Source organism: Mandrillus leucophaeus, unplaced genomic scaffold (assembly GCF_000951045.1).
Source record: "Mandrillus leucophaeus isolate KB7577 unplaced genomic scaffold, Mleu.le_1.0 Scaffold974, whole genome shotgun sequence".
In the NCBI taxonomy this organism is placed as follows: domain Eukaryota; kingdom Metazoa; phylum Chordata; class Mammalia; order Primates; family Cercopithecidae; genus Mandrillus; species Mandrillus leucophaeus.
In genome coordinates, this window is record NW_012110630.1 from 1,066,651 (window position 1) to 1,082,224 (window position 15,574).

A 15,574-nucleotide genomic window follows, 5' to 3' on the forward strand; every position below is an offset into this window, starting at 1 on the left:
AGTCCCAGCTACTCAGGAGGCTGAGGCAGAAGAATTGCTTGAACCCAGGAGGTGGAGGTTGCAGTGAGCCAAGATCGCGCCACTGCACTCCAACCTGGGTGACAAGGCAAGACTCCATCTCAAAAACAAAAAAGAAAAAAAAAGAGAGTAGATTTATAGACACTAGAGGCTGAGAAATGTGAATGAGTAGGGAGAGGAATGAAAAGAGGTAGCTAATGGGTACAAACATACAGTTAGATAAAAGGTATACATTCTATTAGTGAACAGCAGAGTAGAGTGATTATAGTTAACAACAATGTATGTTTCCCAGTAACTAGAAGAGAGAACTAGAATTGTTCCCAACACATAGAAATGATAACTACTCAATATATAGACACCTCAAATACCCTGACTTGATCATTACACATTCTATATGTGTAACAAAATATCACATGTACCCCATAAATATGTAAAATATTATGTGTTAATAAAAAAGGGAAAAATAAGTAAAGGTTGGCTATTATACTGTTTTAAAAAAGAAAAAAGACATTAAGTTACTAAAAAGACAAAAACCTAGGTAACTTGCCCAATATACAGCTCATGAGTAGCAGATGCAGGATTTGAACCGAGGACTATCTAACTACAAAGCTGGTGTTGTTTCCAATCTATTAACTGGAAAAAGTTCACAGAAGGAACACTTTGTGGGACGGGGTAAGGAATGGTCTTTCCATTTCCACTGACTTTAAATACCTTAGTAGACAGAACACCTTTTTCTCTTTGCTTGTGCTCATTTTTCTGACTTAAATGTGTGCCAATAAACATATGGGTGATGCTAAAGATAAACCAACACTACTGATTTCCATTGCTACCTTCAAATATTGTCATTCACAGTTTGTGAGAGGTGGGACCACTCTCTGTGGATTGCTGCAGGGGTGGCCAACTGTTTGCATTTTGTTTATCATTGCTTTTGATGAGTCATAGAGAGTTGTGCATTATTCATAAACTTTAGATTTGAATAAAGTTCCCTATGCAAATTCTGCTCACTGGAGGCTCCAATCCAGGATTGAAATAAATAGCAGCAGATAATGAAGTAGATAGCCCAACTTGTGCTTTCAATCTGTGTGAACTAATGCCCAGAGAACCAGAGAGAGGTTGGGAGAGTGGGTTTTTACTCAGAGTCCTGTCATGCATATTATAAAATGAAAATTGGAATATTGATAGATATATGACAAAACTGAAATAATCCATCAGGCATCTGAAAATTCCAATAGCCTTTAAACTAAAAAAATAAAAAGGAAAACAATCTCACGCAGGTGTTAGGAGTTAGAGCTGTTCCAACCAAAACATGAGCTAGCAAAAATCTGTCTTAAAGTTGTCAACCTCCCATTCTTCCTCCCTTTATTCCTAAGTGGTGCTCTCACCACCTCCTATTCCTCAAATATTTAGATTAAGTTATCTCTCACCATTTACTAATCCACTCATTCTTCCTTCAAACCGAGGTACAAATGACTAGTAGTAACTTAAAGAACTAGTCTTTCCACAGGCATTTACATTGAAACTAAATCAATATCTTAAGTAAAGGGATTATGTTTTGTAGTGGACATCTGCCATTTGTAGTTGCCCAAAATCTTTTTAATATCTCATACAAAGAAATGTATTCTGATATATATTAAAGAGTAGGTAACATATTGTGATGGTTAATTCTATATGTCAACTTGATTGTACACAGAGTGCCCAGATATTTGGTTAAATATCTTGGTGCATCCTTGGTTAAATATTTTGGTTAAAAATTGGTTAAATATTCTTGGTGTGTCTGTTGAGGGTGTTTCTGCATGGCATTAATATCTGAGTATGTACACTGAGTAAAGCAGATTCCCTTCGCCCTAGTGTGAGTGGACCTCATCCTATCCACTGAAAGCTTGAATAGACTAAAAGACTAAAGACTGTGTAAGAAAGTATTCTTTCTTTTTACCTATATTCAAGTGGGAGCACTGGTCTTTGCCAGCCTTCAGACTTAAACTGTAACTATACCTTTTCTTCTCCTGGGTATCCAGCTTTTGGGACATCTCAGCCTCCATAGTCACATAAACCAATTCCTGATAGTAAATCAAATCTCTCATTAGATAGATGGAGATATATATATATATTTTGTTTGTTTGTTTGTTTGTTTTGTTTTTTGAGACAGAGTTTCACTCTTGTTGACCAGGCTAGAGTGCAATGGCGTGATCTTGGCTCACCGCAACCTCCGCCTCCCAGGTTCAAGTAATTCTCCTGCATCGGCCTCCTGAGTAGCTGGGATTACAGGCATACACCATCACGCCCGGCTAATTTTGTATTTTTTTAGTAGAGACGGGGTTTCTCCATGTTGGTCAGGCTGGTCTCGAACTCCCAACCTCAGGTGATCCGCCCACCTCAGCCTCCCAAAGTGCTGGGATTATAGGTGTGAGCAATCGCGCCTGGCCTTATAAATATATATTTTATTGGTTCTATTTCTCTGGAGAACCCAGACTAATATATATATTCATTATAAAAGACTAGAAAGTAATGAATACCTGTGGGCCTACCACCCAACCCAAGAAATAGCTTACTATTGCTCTCCCTTTTTCTATTCTCTAGCCTTTTTACCAGATGCCCAAAAATATCTTGAACACCTTCTTAACACTTTGAAAGTGTCCCACTTTGTTGATCTTGCCTTTTCAAAAACAAATTTTTAAAAACTGTACTTCCCAGCATTTCTTGTGCTAAGGTGCCAGTAGGTGATGGAGATTTCACTGAACAGATGCACCTATATTAGACATATTCAGAACCAAGTGATATGGAGAAAAGGCAGGGCATGGGGCGCCCATATTTCTAGCACAGACTGGAACTGGCAGCTATGTTGGCCTCCTGATCATAGCAGATGCTGTAACTCCCTTGGAAAGCCATTTTAGAATGTTGAAATGCACACTGGGGTGCATTATTCCTGAAGGTTCACCTAGAGTCTATTTCTTCAGCCTTCATAATGTTTCTTTAATAATTTATCCCTTAATAAATTCCTTCATGCCTAAAGTAATCAGAGTAAATTCATTGACTGCAATTAAGGAACTCTGACCAATTAAGAAAACTATACCAGAAGTGATTGCAAACAATAGATTTCAAAAACATGAAAAACTTGGATTGGTTATCTGACCTGATTGGGTTTGAAGTGAGTGAGCGGGTACCATTAAGTGATTGGACACTAGTAATTATACGAGGTGGTAAAACAGCTTCTTAAATAACTACCTGTGATCATTTGGAATAAAATGCCTTCTGAAGCCAAGGTTTGGCTTTCCTTTTGATTGTTGCAATATACCACTATGTGGGGCAAAGGAATACAGGAAGTATGGGTTAGGATAGCTGACTTTATTAGCATCAATGAGCTTTAAAAAAGAACAAGGCGGCCGGGCGCGGTGGCTCATGCCTGTAATCCCAACACTTTGGGAGGCCGAGGCAGGCAGATCACTTGAGTCTGGGAGTTTGAGACCAGCCGGGGCAACATGGTAAGACCCTGTGGCCCACATCTGCAGTCCCAGCTATTAACACTTAGGAGGGTGAGGTGTGAGGATGGCTTGAGTCCAGGAAGTAGAGATTACAGTGAGCTGAGATCGTGCAATCACACTCCAACCTGGGTGACAGAGCAAGACCCTGTCTCAAACAAAAAAAAGAAGGAAAAGTAAAAGGCCAAAGAATTAAAACTCACAGATCAAGGGATTGTTAGGGAAGGGAATGTCAGAGTTTCTAGGACTCCTCTTAAAGAACTTTTCTCTCTTATGGCCAAAGGGCTGTCATGGCCAAAGAGCAAACGCAGAGTCAAATCTGGCCAGTTACTGAATTTCAACACAGGCTGAATTCATGGTCCTCGCTACATCTCACACGTGAAAGGGCACTGGGAAAGAATGGGACCAAAGAATTGGAATGAGAGCATTTAGGAGGAACTGGATTATTCAGCACACTCAAACACTATTACGCCTCCCTTACCAAAGGAAGGAGCCCCTCCTCCCCAATCTGAAGATGTTGGTTAAAGATCTTATAACAGGGGCATCTAATCTTTTAGCTTCCCTGGGCCACATTGGAAGAAGCAGCATTGTCTTGGGCCACACATAAAATACACTAACACTAATGATATCTGATGAGCTTTAAAAAAAAAAAAAAATCACAAAAGGCCGGGCGTAGTGGCTCACCCTTGTAATCCCAGCAGTTTGAAAGGCCGAGGCAGGTGGATCATGAGGTCAGGAGTTTGAGACCAGCGTGGCCAACACAGTGAAACCTCATCTCTACTAAAAATACAACAATTAGCTGGGACTAGTGGTGCATGCCTGTAATCCCAGCCACTCGGGAGGCTGAGGCAAGAGAATCTCTTGAACCCGGGAGGCAGAGGTTGCAGTGAGCCAAGATCGTGCCACTGCACTCCAGCCTGGGCAACAAAGCTAGACTTCGTCAAAAAAAAAGAAAGAAAGAAAGGAAGAAAAAAAATTCACACAAAAAAACTCATAATATTTTTAGAAAGTTTATACAAATTTGTGTTGTGCCACACTTATCAAAGCCATCCAGGTCTGCATGCAGCCTGCAGGCTGCAAGTTGGACAAGCTTGCCTTACAATGACCTCACCTGAGAGAGTTATTTCCTACAGGAATTCATACCCTAAACCTATGACCTTTTATTTCCTCCACATTCATAACTAGTTCCAGATTCCAACATGCCCATAAAGGCCAATTTTAAAATTCAAACCTAGAAGGAAAAGATTCATACACCAGAAGAATTGTAAGATTTTGCTAATTAATATTTGCAAAAACCTGGAGAATATACTGAATTTCTACCAAAAACATAATTTTATAGCACAAGTTATTGACATAGATAAACTAACCAGAGGTTCTGGATTCATTCTACATAGCTTGAGCCAATAGTTAACTTGGCTGGTTGACTGAAACCTGGACTCCACTGTGGCCTATTGCTGAAAGAAGTTGAAATGCCAAGACTAGAGGCTTATAGTGATAAGAATGTTGAAATAAATGTATCATATACAACATCTCACATATACCCAAAGTAAGCCTATAGAATACTGCCTTTTCCAAGTTACCAAGAAAAACACTGATGAAGTGAGAACAAGAATCCTTGAATAATGCTTTGATGAATTTATTCTGTACTCTGGAGATGAAGGTGGGAGATACTGCTATTGGAATTAATTCCCTGTTTTCAGTGGAGTTTATGGGTTCCCAGAGAGGCAGACACCAAACAGCAGGATTTAACTGCCAGAAACCTAGTAGCTATGATTATTATAATAGCAAAATAACTTGACTTGCAGGGATCTTTTGGTGATAGCTAATTGATCATGGTATGCCTAAAAATGAACTAGATGAGCAGCCTACAAAGGACATAGGTCAGCTCTGTCTGACCTATGAAAAAATTATAGGCCTAGTGAATCTAGAATTAAATCATTATACTTGGCTTCCATTATCACTACAGAGTCCAATACCCACACTCTCAATTCAGTGAATGAAAGGGAGGACCTTTGAGGAAGGACATAACAAGAACCTAGGAAAATCTTCCTCTACCTCTTCCCCAAAAGGACCAGCATCCATCCACCAAGGTAACTGTGTACTAGAGAAAGAGAAATATTTATACCTTTCACAAATTATTGAACATGGCTTTGAACTTGTACTAATCCCTGGGAACCTAGAATATCACTGTTTCCCCTACTCAGAACAGGGCTTTATTTGTGGGAATCCAGTAATAGAGAGTTTGAGTCTAAGTCCACCTCATGATGGGTACAGAGTTTCTGTGAATCCAACCTCTTGTTATTTCTCCCATTTCCTAATTTATAGTTTGAATGGACAAACCCAGGAAATAGAATCCTCAAATTGGCTTCCTGACCCAAAGTAAGCACTACTGGGACTGCTCCTTCCTAACAAAATAGTAAACCGAAAGCAACATTACACTTTTAGGAGAATTCTAGATATTAGTAACCTTATCAAAACTGCAGCCCTAAAGACTTGACCAAAAAAACTGTTGGAATTATTAAATGAATTCAGCAAAGTTGTAGGATACTAAATCAAATACAAAAATCACTAACATTTCTATATACTAACAAACTCTCCAAAAAAATTTTAATCTCATTTACAATAGCTACAAAAATATATGATATACTTAGGAATGAATTTAACCAAGGAGATGAAAGATATATATACTGAAATCTATGAAACACTGATGAAAAAAATTGAAGGAGACAAAAATAAATGGAAAGATATTCCATGTTTATGGATTAGAATAATTGACATTATTAAAATGTCCATACTACCTGAAGTGACCTACAAATTCAGTGCAATCACTGTCAAAATTCCAATGACATTTTCCCAGAAATAGGGAAAAAAAGGTCCTAAAATTTGTAGGGAACCATAAAAGATTCAGAATAGTCAAAGAAATTTTGAGAAAAATAAACAACACTGAAGGCATCATGTTGCCTGCTTCAAAATTGACTATAAACTTATAAAACTCAAAACAGCATGGTACTGGCATAAAAACAGACACATAGACCAGTGAAACAGAATAGAGAGCCCAGAAATAAATCCACATTTTTATAGTCAATTGACTTTTGACAAAGATGCCAAGAACACATAATGAGGAAAGGGCAGTCTTTTCAATAAATAGTGTTGAGAAAACTGGATGTCAACATGCAGAAGAATGAAACTGGACCCTTATCTCACACCATATATAAAACTAAACTCAAAAGGAATTAAAGACTTAAATGTAAGACTTGAAACTCTAAAACTACTAGAAGAAAATATAAGAGAAAAGCTCAATGGCATTGGTCTGGGCAAAGACTTTTTGGATATGACCTGCAAAAGCACAGACAATAAAAGAAAACGTAGACAAGTGAGATTACATCAAACTAAAAAGCTTCTATATTGCAAAGGAAACAATCAACAGAGTAAAGAGACAACCTATGGAATGAGAGAAAATATTTGCAAACTATACATCTCATAAAGGGTTAATATTTGAACTATATAAGGAGCTCAACTCAATAGTAAGAACACAAATAACCTGATTTTTAAATGGTCAAAGGACCTGAATAGATATTTCCCAAAAGAAGATATACAAATGGCCAACAGGTATATTTTAAAATGTTCAACATCTGTAATCATCAAAGAAATGCAAATTAAAACCACAGTAAGATATCACCTCACATATGTTAGAGTGTATATTATCAAAAAGATTAAAGATAAGAGGTGTTGGTAAGGATGTGGAGAAAAGGGAATCCTTTCGTACTATTGTTGGAAATGTAAATTAGTAGAGCCATTATAGAAAATACTATTGAGGTTCCTCAAAATAAAAAGTGAACCACCATATGACCCAGCATTCCCACTACTGAGTATATATCTAAAGGAAACGAAATCAGGATGTCAAAGAGATATCTGGACTCCCATGCTCGTTGCAGCCTTATTCACAATAGCCAATACATAGAAACAACCTAAGTGTCCATGTGCAGATGAATGGATAAAGAAAATGTAGTATATATACACAATGAAATACCACTCAACCTTTAAAAAGAAGGAAATCCTGTCATTTGCAAAAACATGGATGAACCTGGAAGACATTATGTTCAGTGAAATAAGCCAGGAACTTAAAAAAAAAAAACTGAATGATCTTACCTATATATTTGTGGAACCTAAAAATATTGAACTCATAGAAGCAGAGTAGAATGATGGCTACCAGGCACTGGGGGTTAGGGGAGCTGGGGAGATGTTGGTCAAAGGATACAAAATTTCCGTTAGATAGGAAGTATAAATTCAAGGGATCTATTGTACATCATGGTGGCTATAGTTAATAATGATATATTGTATACTTGAAAATTGCTACAAGAGTGGATTTGAAGTGTTCTCACCACAAAAAAGATAACATATCAGATAATACATATGCTAATTAGCTTGATTTACCTCATTCCATTATATATATATATCAAAACATCATGTTGTATGCCATAAATATGTATAACTTTTGTCAATTAAAGAAATAAAATTTTAAAAACTGAAAACTGCAGAAGTGGTGATTTCCATTACATCTCCATTTAACTCACCTGCTTAACATGTGCAAGGAACAGATGGATTTTATGGATTATCAAAAATCTTAATTAGTAACTTCAATTGCTGCTACTGTTCTGAACATTGTCTCTACTGGAGACACCACTCTGGCCATCTAGTATGCAGTTATGCTTACAACTGTTTTTTTCTCTGTACTAATAAGCCTAAAACACCATAAGCAATTTGCTTTCACCTGGCAGGAACAGCATCTTCGTGTCCTGCTTCTGAACTGCGTCAATTCCCTGTACTTCTTTTGTATGTGAGGCAAGATGAACTTCTATCAGGTATAAGTACTATTTTTCCAGGTCCCCTGTACTAATGGCTAAATAAAATTCCTAACAGAAATAGGGACCACCTCAAAATTCACAGTCAATGAATGTGGAATGGAGGAGTTGGGGATATTTGGGCCTTTTCTGTTAATAAATGCCCAAGGACAAGAATTTAGAGTCATTCTTTTTTCTCAAGGGCTATTAGAAACACTACCTTAACTGAAACAGCCCACATGCTGCTGGATCACCTGCAGTCAATTTAGTAGATCAACCAAACATTCTTCAAAGTTTAAAAAAAAAATCCATCAAAGTGACGGTTAGGCTGAATGACAAAGTTGTTCTATGGAACTGACAAGTCAATTCTAACCAATAGCACTGAATAGATTTAGTCTGAGACTCAACTGTCTTTGATTAAAAAAATGTCCTCATTCTTACCATACAATAGCAGTTTTTAAAGTTTGTTTGTTTTATTATTAATGTTGCCATAGCCGCAGACCTACTCCTTTTCTCTTGGTTCTGGAACTAATACTGAATTTGCTAGTTTGACTGAAAGCTTAAGCTCTCTACACCTCTGTAGTGGAAAAAATAATAACACTAACCTCACAATAAATTCCATCAGGAGAGGAGTTATAAAGATGAATGAGGCCATCTTGGGCCAATTTCCTGTCTTATGTAAATATAAGACAAAGTTAAAGCCATACAGGATTAGAACGATAGGCACTGTTTTTTGGAGTCCCAGAAGAAAGTCACTTTATCAACATAAACTTGGCACAATTTTGAAACATAACAGCATTTATCTTATCAGCCCATTGACTTGCTGTAGTAAGTTGTGATATTTTCCTTATTATTTTATGCCCAGAGCCACAGAAGATCAATGTTACAAGTTAAGCAAACAGTGCGTTATTTACAGCTTCCTCTGTTGGTGAATGTTAAAGTTCTTTCCTAGGGCCCAGCTTCCTGAGGACCACAGGACAAGGTCACACATGTGCTATGGAGGACAGGACAGTCAGAGCACTTTCCGTAATGTTTAGTCCACAGATTAATGTCTGTGTCCCAAAGCAGGAAAGACAAGGAAAAGCTGCCGTCTGTCATTAGGAGCAGAGGTATATCGTGATGAACCAATTTATAGAATATATTGTTTACAAGTAAGAAAGATGATCTGTACCCAGCTCTGGGCCAGAAACAAGCATTGATTTTATGGATGAGAAGGCAGTAGTGAAATATCACTTCCAAAGGGACCTGCTGGTTTCTGGATTTTCAAAATATCACCTCCATGAAGGAATCCTGGTGAGAATGTCAGCTACATGCTGGAGACTGCAAGAGCAACCAGGCCCTTGAGAAGCTTTCTTTTTCACCTTTTTTTTTTTTTTTCCTTTTTTTTTTTTTTTTCCCCTGAGACGGGGTCTCACTCTGTCACCCAGGCTGGAGTGCAGGAGCATGATCATGGCTCAATGCAGCCTCCACCTCCCAGGGTGCAAGCGCTCCTCTCGCCTCAGCTTCCTGAATAGCTGGGACTACAGGCATGCGCCACCATGCCTGGCTAATTTTTGTATTTTTTGTAGAAATGGGGTTTCGCTATGTTGCCCAGGCTGGTCCCAAACTCCTAGGCTCAAGTGATCTGCCCACCTCAGCCTCCCAAAGTACCAGGGTTACAGGCATGAGCCACCGCACCCGGCCAAAGTTTTATTTCTATGGCATCAGGGGAAAAGGGGAACTAATCCTTAGGTGATGCTGGAAGCTGAGTTCCATGGGTCACTGAAAGTCAACTGTCACACACACCTGAACATATACCATGGATCAGAAACTGGACTATGGTGGAAGATACACATAGGGTAAGACAAGCAGTTCACAAGGAATTCAAAGTTCAGCAGAGAAGACAAATACACAAGCCAGCCATTAGCAGATAAGGATTTCCAGTTCCCACCTTTCCCCCAATATAGTAAATGCTATCTTTCCCTGCTGACATAGTAAATGCTATCTTTCCCTGCTGACATAGTAAATGCTATCTTTCCCTGCCTGTTGGTCCCTCCCTGGCCATCAGGGAGAGACCTAAGGAGGGGGCCTGCTATGCAGAGAGATTGGGCAGATGTACCAAGAAGTAGAGGAAGGGGAGAGAAAAGACGGAAGAGTAGGAGTAGGAAAGGCTCCAGGAAACTGTGATTGGAGAGATTTGGAGAGGAGAAAAGAAAGGGGTTTCAAGAAATGTTGCTGGGCATTCCAGTCTTGATTCCTTCTAAAATTGTTTTGCAGCTGCAAAGGTTGGGCTTCCTTTTCATTACTTTGTGCTACTTGAATTGTTCCTTTTTATCGTCTCTTTGTAGAGACTGGACCAGGTGGGACCTCAGAAGCAGAACTCAGCTTTCCCAACGTGTGGGCAGATTACTCACATCACTCAGCTGTGATTAAAATCAACCCACTAGATTTGAGCCCAAGTACAAAGAATGGAGGTTAAGCAGGCTCAAGTCATAGTGGTTATTTATGTAAAAATGAAAAGCCGAACAAACATTGGGAAGGCAATGCCATAATTGATGTTATCACATATGGGAGAATGTGCAGTGAGGGAGGCATTGTGCCAGGCAGAAAACCAGCCTGGGCAGTAAAGCAGCTTCCCAAACTTCAACCAAATATGACCACCTGGAGAACTGGGTAAAGTGCAGTGTGGCTACTATTTTAAAAAATTGTTTTAACAGAAAATAACAAGTGTCAGTGAGCACGTGGAGAAGTTGGAACCCTTGTGTAGTGTTGATGGGAATGTAAAATGGTGTAGTTGTTATTGAAAACAGAGTGGCGGTTCCTCAAAAACTTAAACATAGAATTAACACATGATTCCTCAATTCCATTTCCTGGTATACGCAAAAATTGAAAGCAGGGTCTCAAAGAGATATAACACCCATGTTTATTGCGGCACTATTCACAATAGCCAAGAGGTGGAGGCAACCCAAATGCACATCAACAGGTGAAGGGATAAACAAACTGTTGTATATACATATACTGGAATATCATTCAGTCTTTACAAGGACGGAAATTCTGACACATGTTACAACGTGGATGAACCTTGAGGATATTGTGCTAAGTGGAATAAGCCAGCCACAAAAAGACAAATACTGTATTATTTCACTTACATAGGTCCCTGGAATAGTCAAATTTATAAAGACAAAGTAGAATGGTGGTTGCCAGGATCTGCAGGGAAAGGGACATGTTGTTTAACGGGTATAGAGTTTCACCTTTGCAACATGAAAAGTGTTCTGGAGATTGGTTGCACAATAATGTGAATGTGCTCAACATTAGTGAACTGTATACGTAAAATGCTTAAGATGGTAAACTTTGTTATGTGTGTTTTACCACCAGAAGGATTTTTAAAGCAGGTTCTGGTTTAGTAAATCTAGGATGGAGCTAAAGATCCTGCATTTCTAACCATGTGTCATCCCCGACCCCTATTGACTTCAAAAGGGACCATGTATGAGAGGCCAATGAGTTAGACCTAGAGCCAGTGAACAAGACAGAGGGTTTATTGAGAGGACTTACGTATGGGGTGGTCCAGTGGTAGCAGGCTGGACAGGAGAACTGCTACTGTTTGTAAAAAGAATGCAGCTTGTGTCGCGTTTTCACTCAGCAGTTTTTCCTTAGCAACCTCCACTTGGCAACCTTCATTTAACCAAAAACAAAGGGCCTCAATCCCCTGTATGGCCTGCATTCCACGGGATGGGCTAGGGGCTCAGATGTTCCTCATATATAAGGAATGAATCTCCAGGTTGGTCACTTCCCGATTCCTGAGCTCGGAACTCCTAACACACATTCTTCTTAGTCCGTAGGGTCATTCTCATGGTATGCTTAAGTTAGCCTATTGTTATCCAGTGCATCCATCATACATCATGTTTGCCTTATCCTTTCCTGTCGACATATCAGAATCATCTAAGGGATGTTTTTAAAATTCTGTAGCCCAGGCTACACCCTAGACCCACTTAATCACAGTCTCTGGGGTGGGGCCCAGACATGGGTGGCTTTTGAAGCTCCCCAGATGGTTCCAAGGTGTAGAGAAGTTTGGAAACCACTGTTATCCACTGAATTGGTTTTCACAGGTTGAATCCATCTCACTTTATTCAAATAAAGAACTAACTGAACAATCCAGAACAGGGTTCTTGATCAAAGTCGCACTTTAGAATCACCTGATAGAGCATTTAAAATACCTGTGTTTTGGCTCCGCTACTTCCCACCACCCAAGAGATTTTAATTTAATTGATCTGGAGAAAGGCTCAAGAAGAGGGTAGTTTTTACAGCTTCTCAGGCAGTTCTAACGGAAAACTAATGTCTGAGATGTTTCCGTGTTAACTGAGACCTTCTGCTCGGTCTACCTCTCTGCTCTCTGATGCTAGCCTGCATTCTCAGACTCTGCCCTGTCCCCTTCCCTGTCCTCTGTATTAGTCCCAGCATCCCACACTCTGAGGTTGGTTTGATTACACAAGTAGTGAGGAGTGGCTGATGATTAAAGAAGCACAATCCCATTTAATCAAGTGTATCTGGCAGGTACTAAATGCTCTCAGAAATCACAGATTTGATACTTTTGTGCCAATTAGCTTCATGCACACAAAAGTCTAATCTGTGGTCACAAAACACACAGTTTACTTAAGCCTTATGTGTCATTCATTACCAAAGAAGTCAGAAAAAGGGAGATGGGTTCATACAACCTGTCCTACAGTGAGGGTGGAGTATGCAGGGAATTTTTAGACTATATACCCTAATTGTGCTTTATTCATTCAGTCATTTAAAAATGTACATTTGTTGAGAGCCTACCAGGCACAGTTTAAGGTGCTTGAATAAAACCAGCAGGCACTCCCTCAGCTGTGAAAGTTGCCCTTTCCCAGATCAGCTTTAAAATCTAAAGACTTCACATGAAAATGGTTAAGGTGGTAAATTTCATGTTATGTGTTCTTTACCACAATGAAAATTAAACCGTACAAAAAGAAAAAATCGAAAGATTTGTACCTTAGATATGACACAAGGAATGCATTCACATTATTGTCTGGATACGCTTTGGGATGGTCAAAAACATGTTAAGCATATTTACCAAGTCACTTTATTAGATACGGGAAAATTATGGGAGCCATTGCATAATATGTGGGCTTAATAATAGCACTACAAGGCAGAGCTTCAGCATTCCGGCAGCATATTAAGCCATCTCTAATGTTCGACCTACAGGTTTATGCAACCTCTGGGGCACAGTGTCACGTGGGGCTGAAAAGAAAACACACTTTATAAACATTGATTGCTTCTTGCTACATCTTGCTAATGTAATCTGTGTTGCAGATTAGAATTAGCATAATATTATATGGGTAATGCCAGACAAAAATGGCCTGAGCCACAGTGCTGTTTTTGGATTTGGTTTTATTCTTCAGGAAGTCACTTTAAGAAGAGCAGAGCAAGACTTAGTGTTTTCCTGCCAAGGTTGTAAGGGAGGACAACTTCTCTGCCCTTTCCTTGTTCCAAGAATAAATTGTGAGTAATAGGCTACAGCACTACATCGTGTATGAATTCTCCTGGTCAAAGAACATTTAACAGAATTGTGTTAGGTCACAGGCTTAGTTTTGTTTTTGTTTTTTAGTTCCATTTGACCTTTCAGATCAAAACTGTGACTAACCACAATGTGTGGGACAATTACATTATGGTGTGCTATTTGTAAAGAACCTGAACTGTGGCCTTTCTAGACATATGTGCTTGCACCCACCTATACTTCTGTACAACTCTTCTAAGTACCAATTTTCTGCTGATTGCATGTTGGTCTCTCACATCTGCCATATTTTACTCTAAATGTCTTGCAGGCAGAGGCTTTGCCTGTTTAGTAGGATATATTTCATGCCTATTGAACTGCTGGACTTCTAATAGCTCTTTCATTATTGTTTACTCACCTCCTTTAACATTGCTTACCGAGGCTGGGTGCTTGGTGGCTCATGCCGATAATCCCAGCACTTTGGGAGGCTGAGGGGGACCGATCACTTGAGGTCAGGAGTTGAAGACCACCCTGGCCAACATGGTGAAGCCCCATCTCGTATAAAAATACAAAAATTAGCCGGGTGTGGTGGCATACACCTGTAATCCCAGTTACCTGGGAGGCAGAGGTTGCAGTGAGCCAAGATCACCCCGCTGCACTCCAGTCTGGGCAACAGAGCCCAACTCCACCAAAAAAAAAAAAAAAAATTGCTTACCGAGAACTATGGAAAAGGCACCACTGATCCTCCAATCAACCTTGAATCCAGGGGCATCCTGGAAGGAAGGAATCCCTGCTGGGTGGGTAAGCTAGATGCTTGGGTTCCGTCTGCAGCCTTCAGTTTGGTCTAAATGTCTGAACTCTAACCCTCTTAGACTCATCAGTCCCTATTACCCACACTCTGATGTCAACCTGACACTCTGGCCTGGGTCTCCATCTCACTCCTTCTGGACCACTTTACACCCAACCCTCTGTCTTTCACTTCCACCCACAATCCAGAACTGAAAAACACGTTTCCTGACTAGGATATTAGTTCTCATGTTCACTCAAAATTGAAAGGGGACCCTTGTCAAAAAGACTTAATTAAGCTCGCAATTTTTCTGATGGTAGAACTAAGAGATGAAGCTATGGTTTTGACTTTTCCCCATGGGAAGAAACAAGAATGTGGAGGTTGTTGTGCTATTGACTGATTCTGACTCTGACTCTGGAAAAACATTTTTCCCTATGAGATAGATTGGTGTCAACCACAAATACTCTTTACTGATCTCATTTTCACATTTTCCTGATTTCAGGTATTTTTATCATTGCGATTGCACTTCTCCAGGTTAATTGTAGAGAAAAGTGATGATTTTTTAAGTGCTTAACTCAAGGATGGTTCAAAATTGTAACTTGCAAGTACTTGAGATTAAGGCATATGGATTGCATCCTAATGAATGTGCAAGGGAACTTTATTTTGTATAACTAATATCTTTGTGTCTTTCCCAATTAGAATATCTTCATTCTTTCCTCTGAATAAGAAGATAATACTAGTTCATCATAAAAATGCAGGCAGCATAAGAACATATATAAGAAGTGAAGATTATCTATAATCCCACATCCAACAACTTCTGAGAATTTTTTTGATTGAGATATAGGTCATATACCATAAAATTCACTGTTTTAAAATGTGCAATTTGGGGGTTTTAGTATATTCACAAGACTGTGTGACTATCACCATGATCTAGTTCCAGAAATTTTTCATCATTCCAAAG

General features: G+C 39.3%; 1 long non-coding RNA gene across 2 annotated transcripts in view; it reads right to left on the reverse strand.

Annotated features, from left to right (window-relative positions):
- The window catches only part of LOC105532623, a 144,041-nt gene that overhangs the window by 38,169 nt on the left and 90,298 nt on the right, over positions 1-15,574 (reverse strand). The window contains exon 5 of one of the 2 annotated variants that reach the window (XR_001005018.1): positions 2,011-2,075. The exons of the other annotated variant lie outside the window; for it this stretch is intronic. This is a non-coding gene — a long non-coding RNA (uncharacterized LOC105532623). The remainder of the gene's footprint in view (positions 1-2,010; positions 2,076-15,574) is intronic. 2 annotated transcript variants of the gene reach the window in all.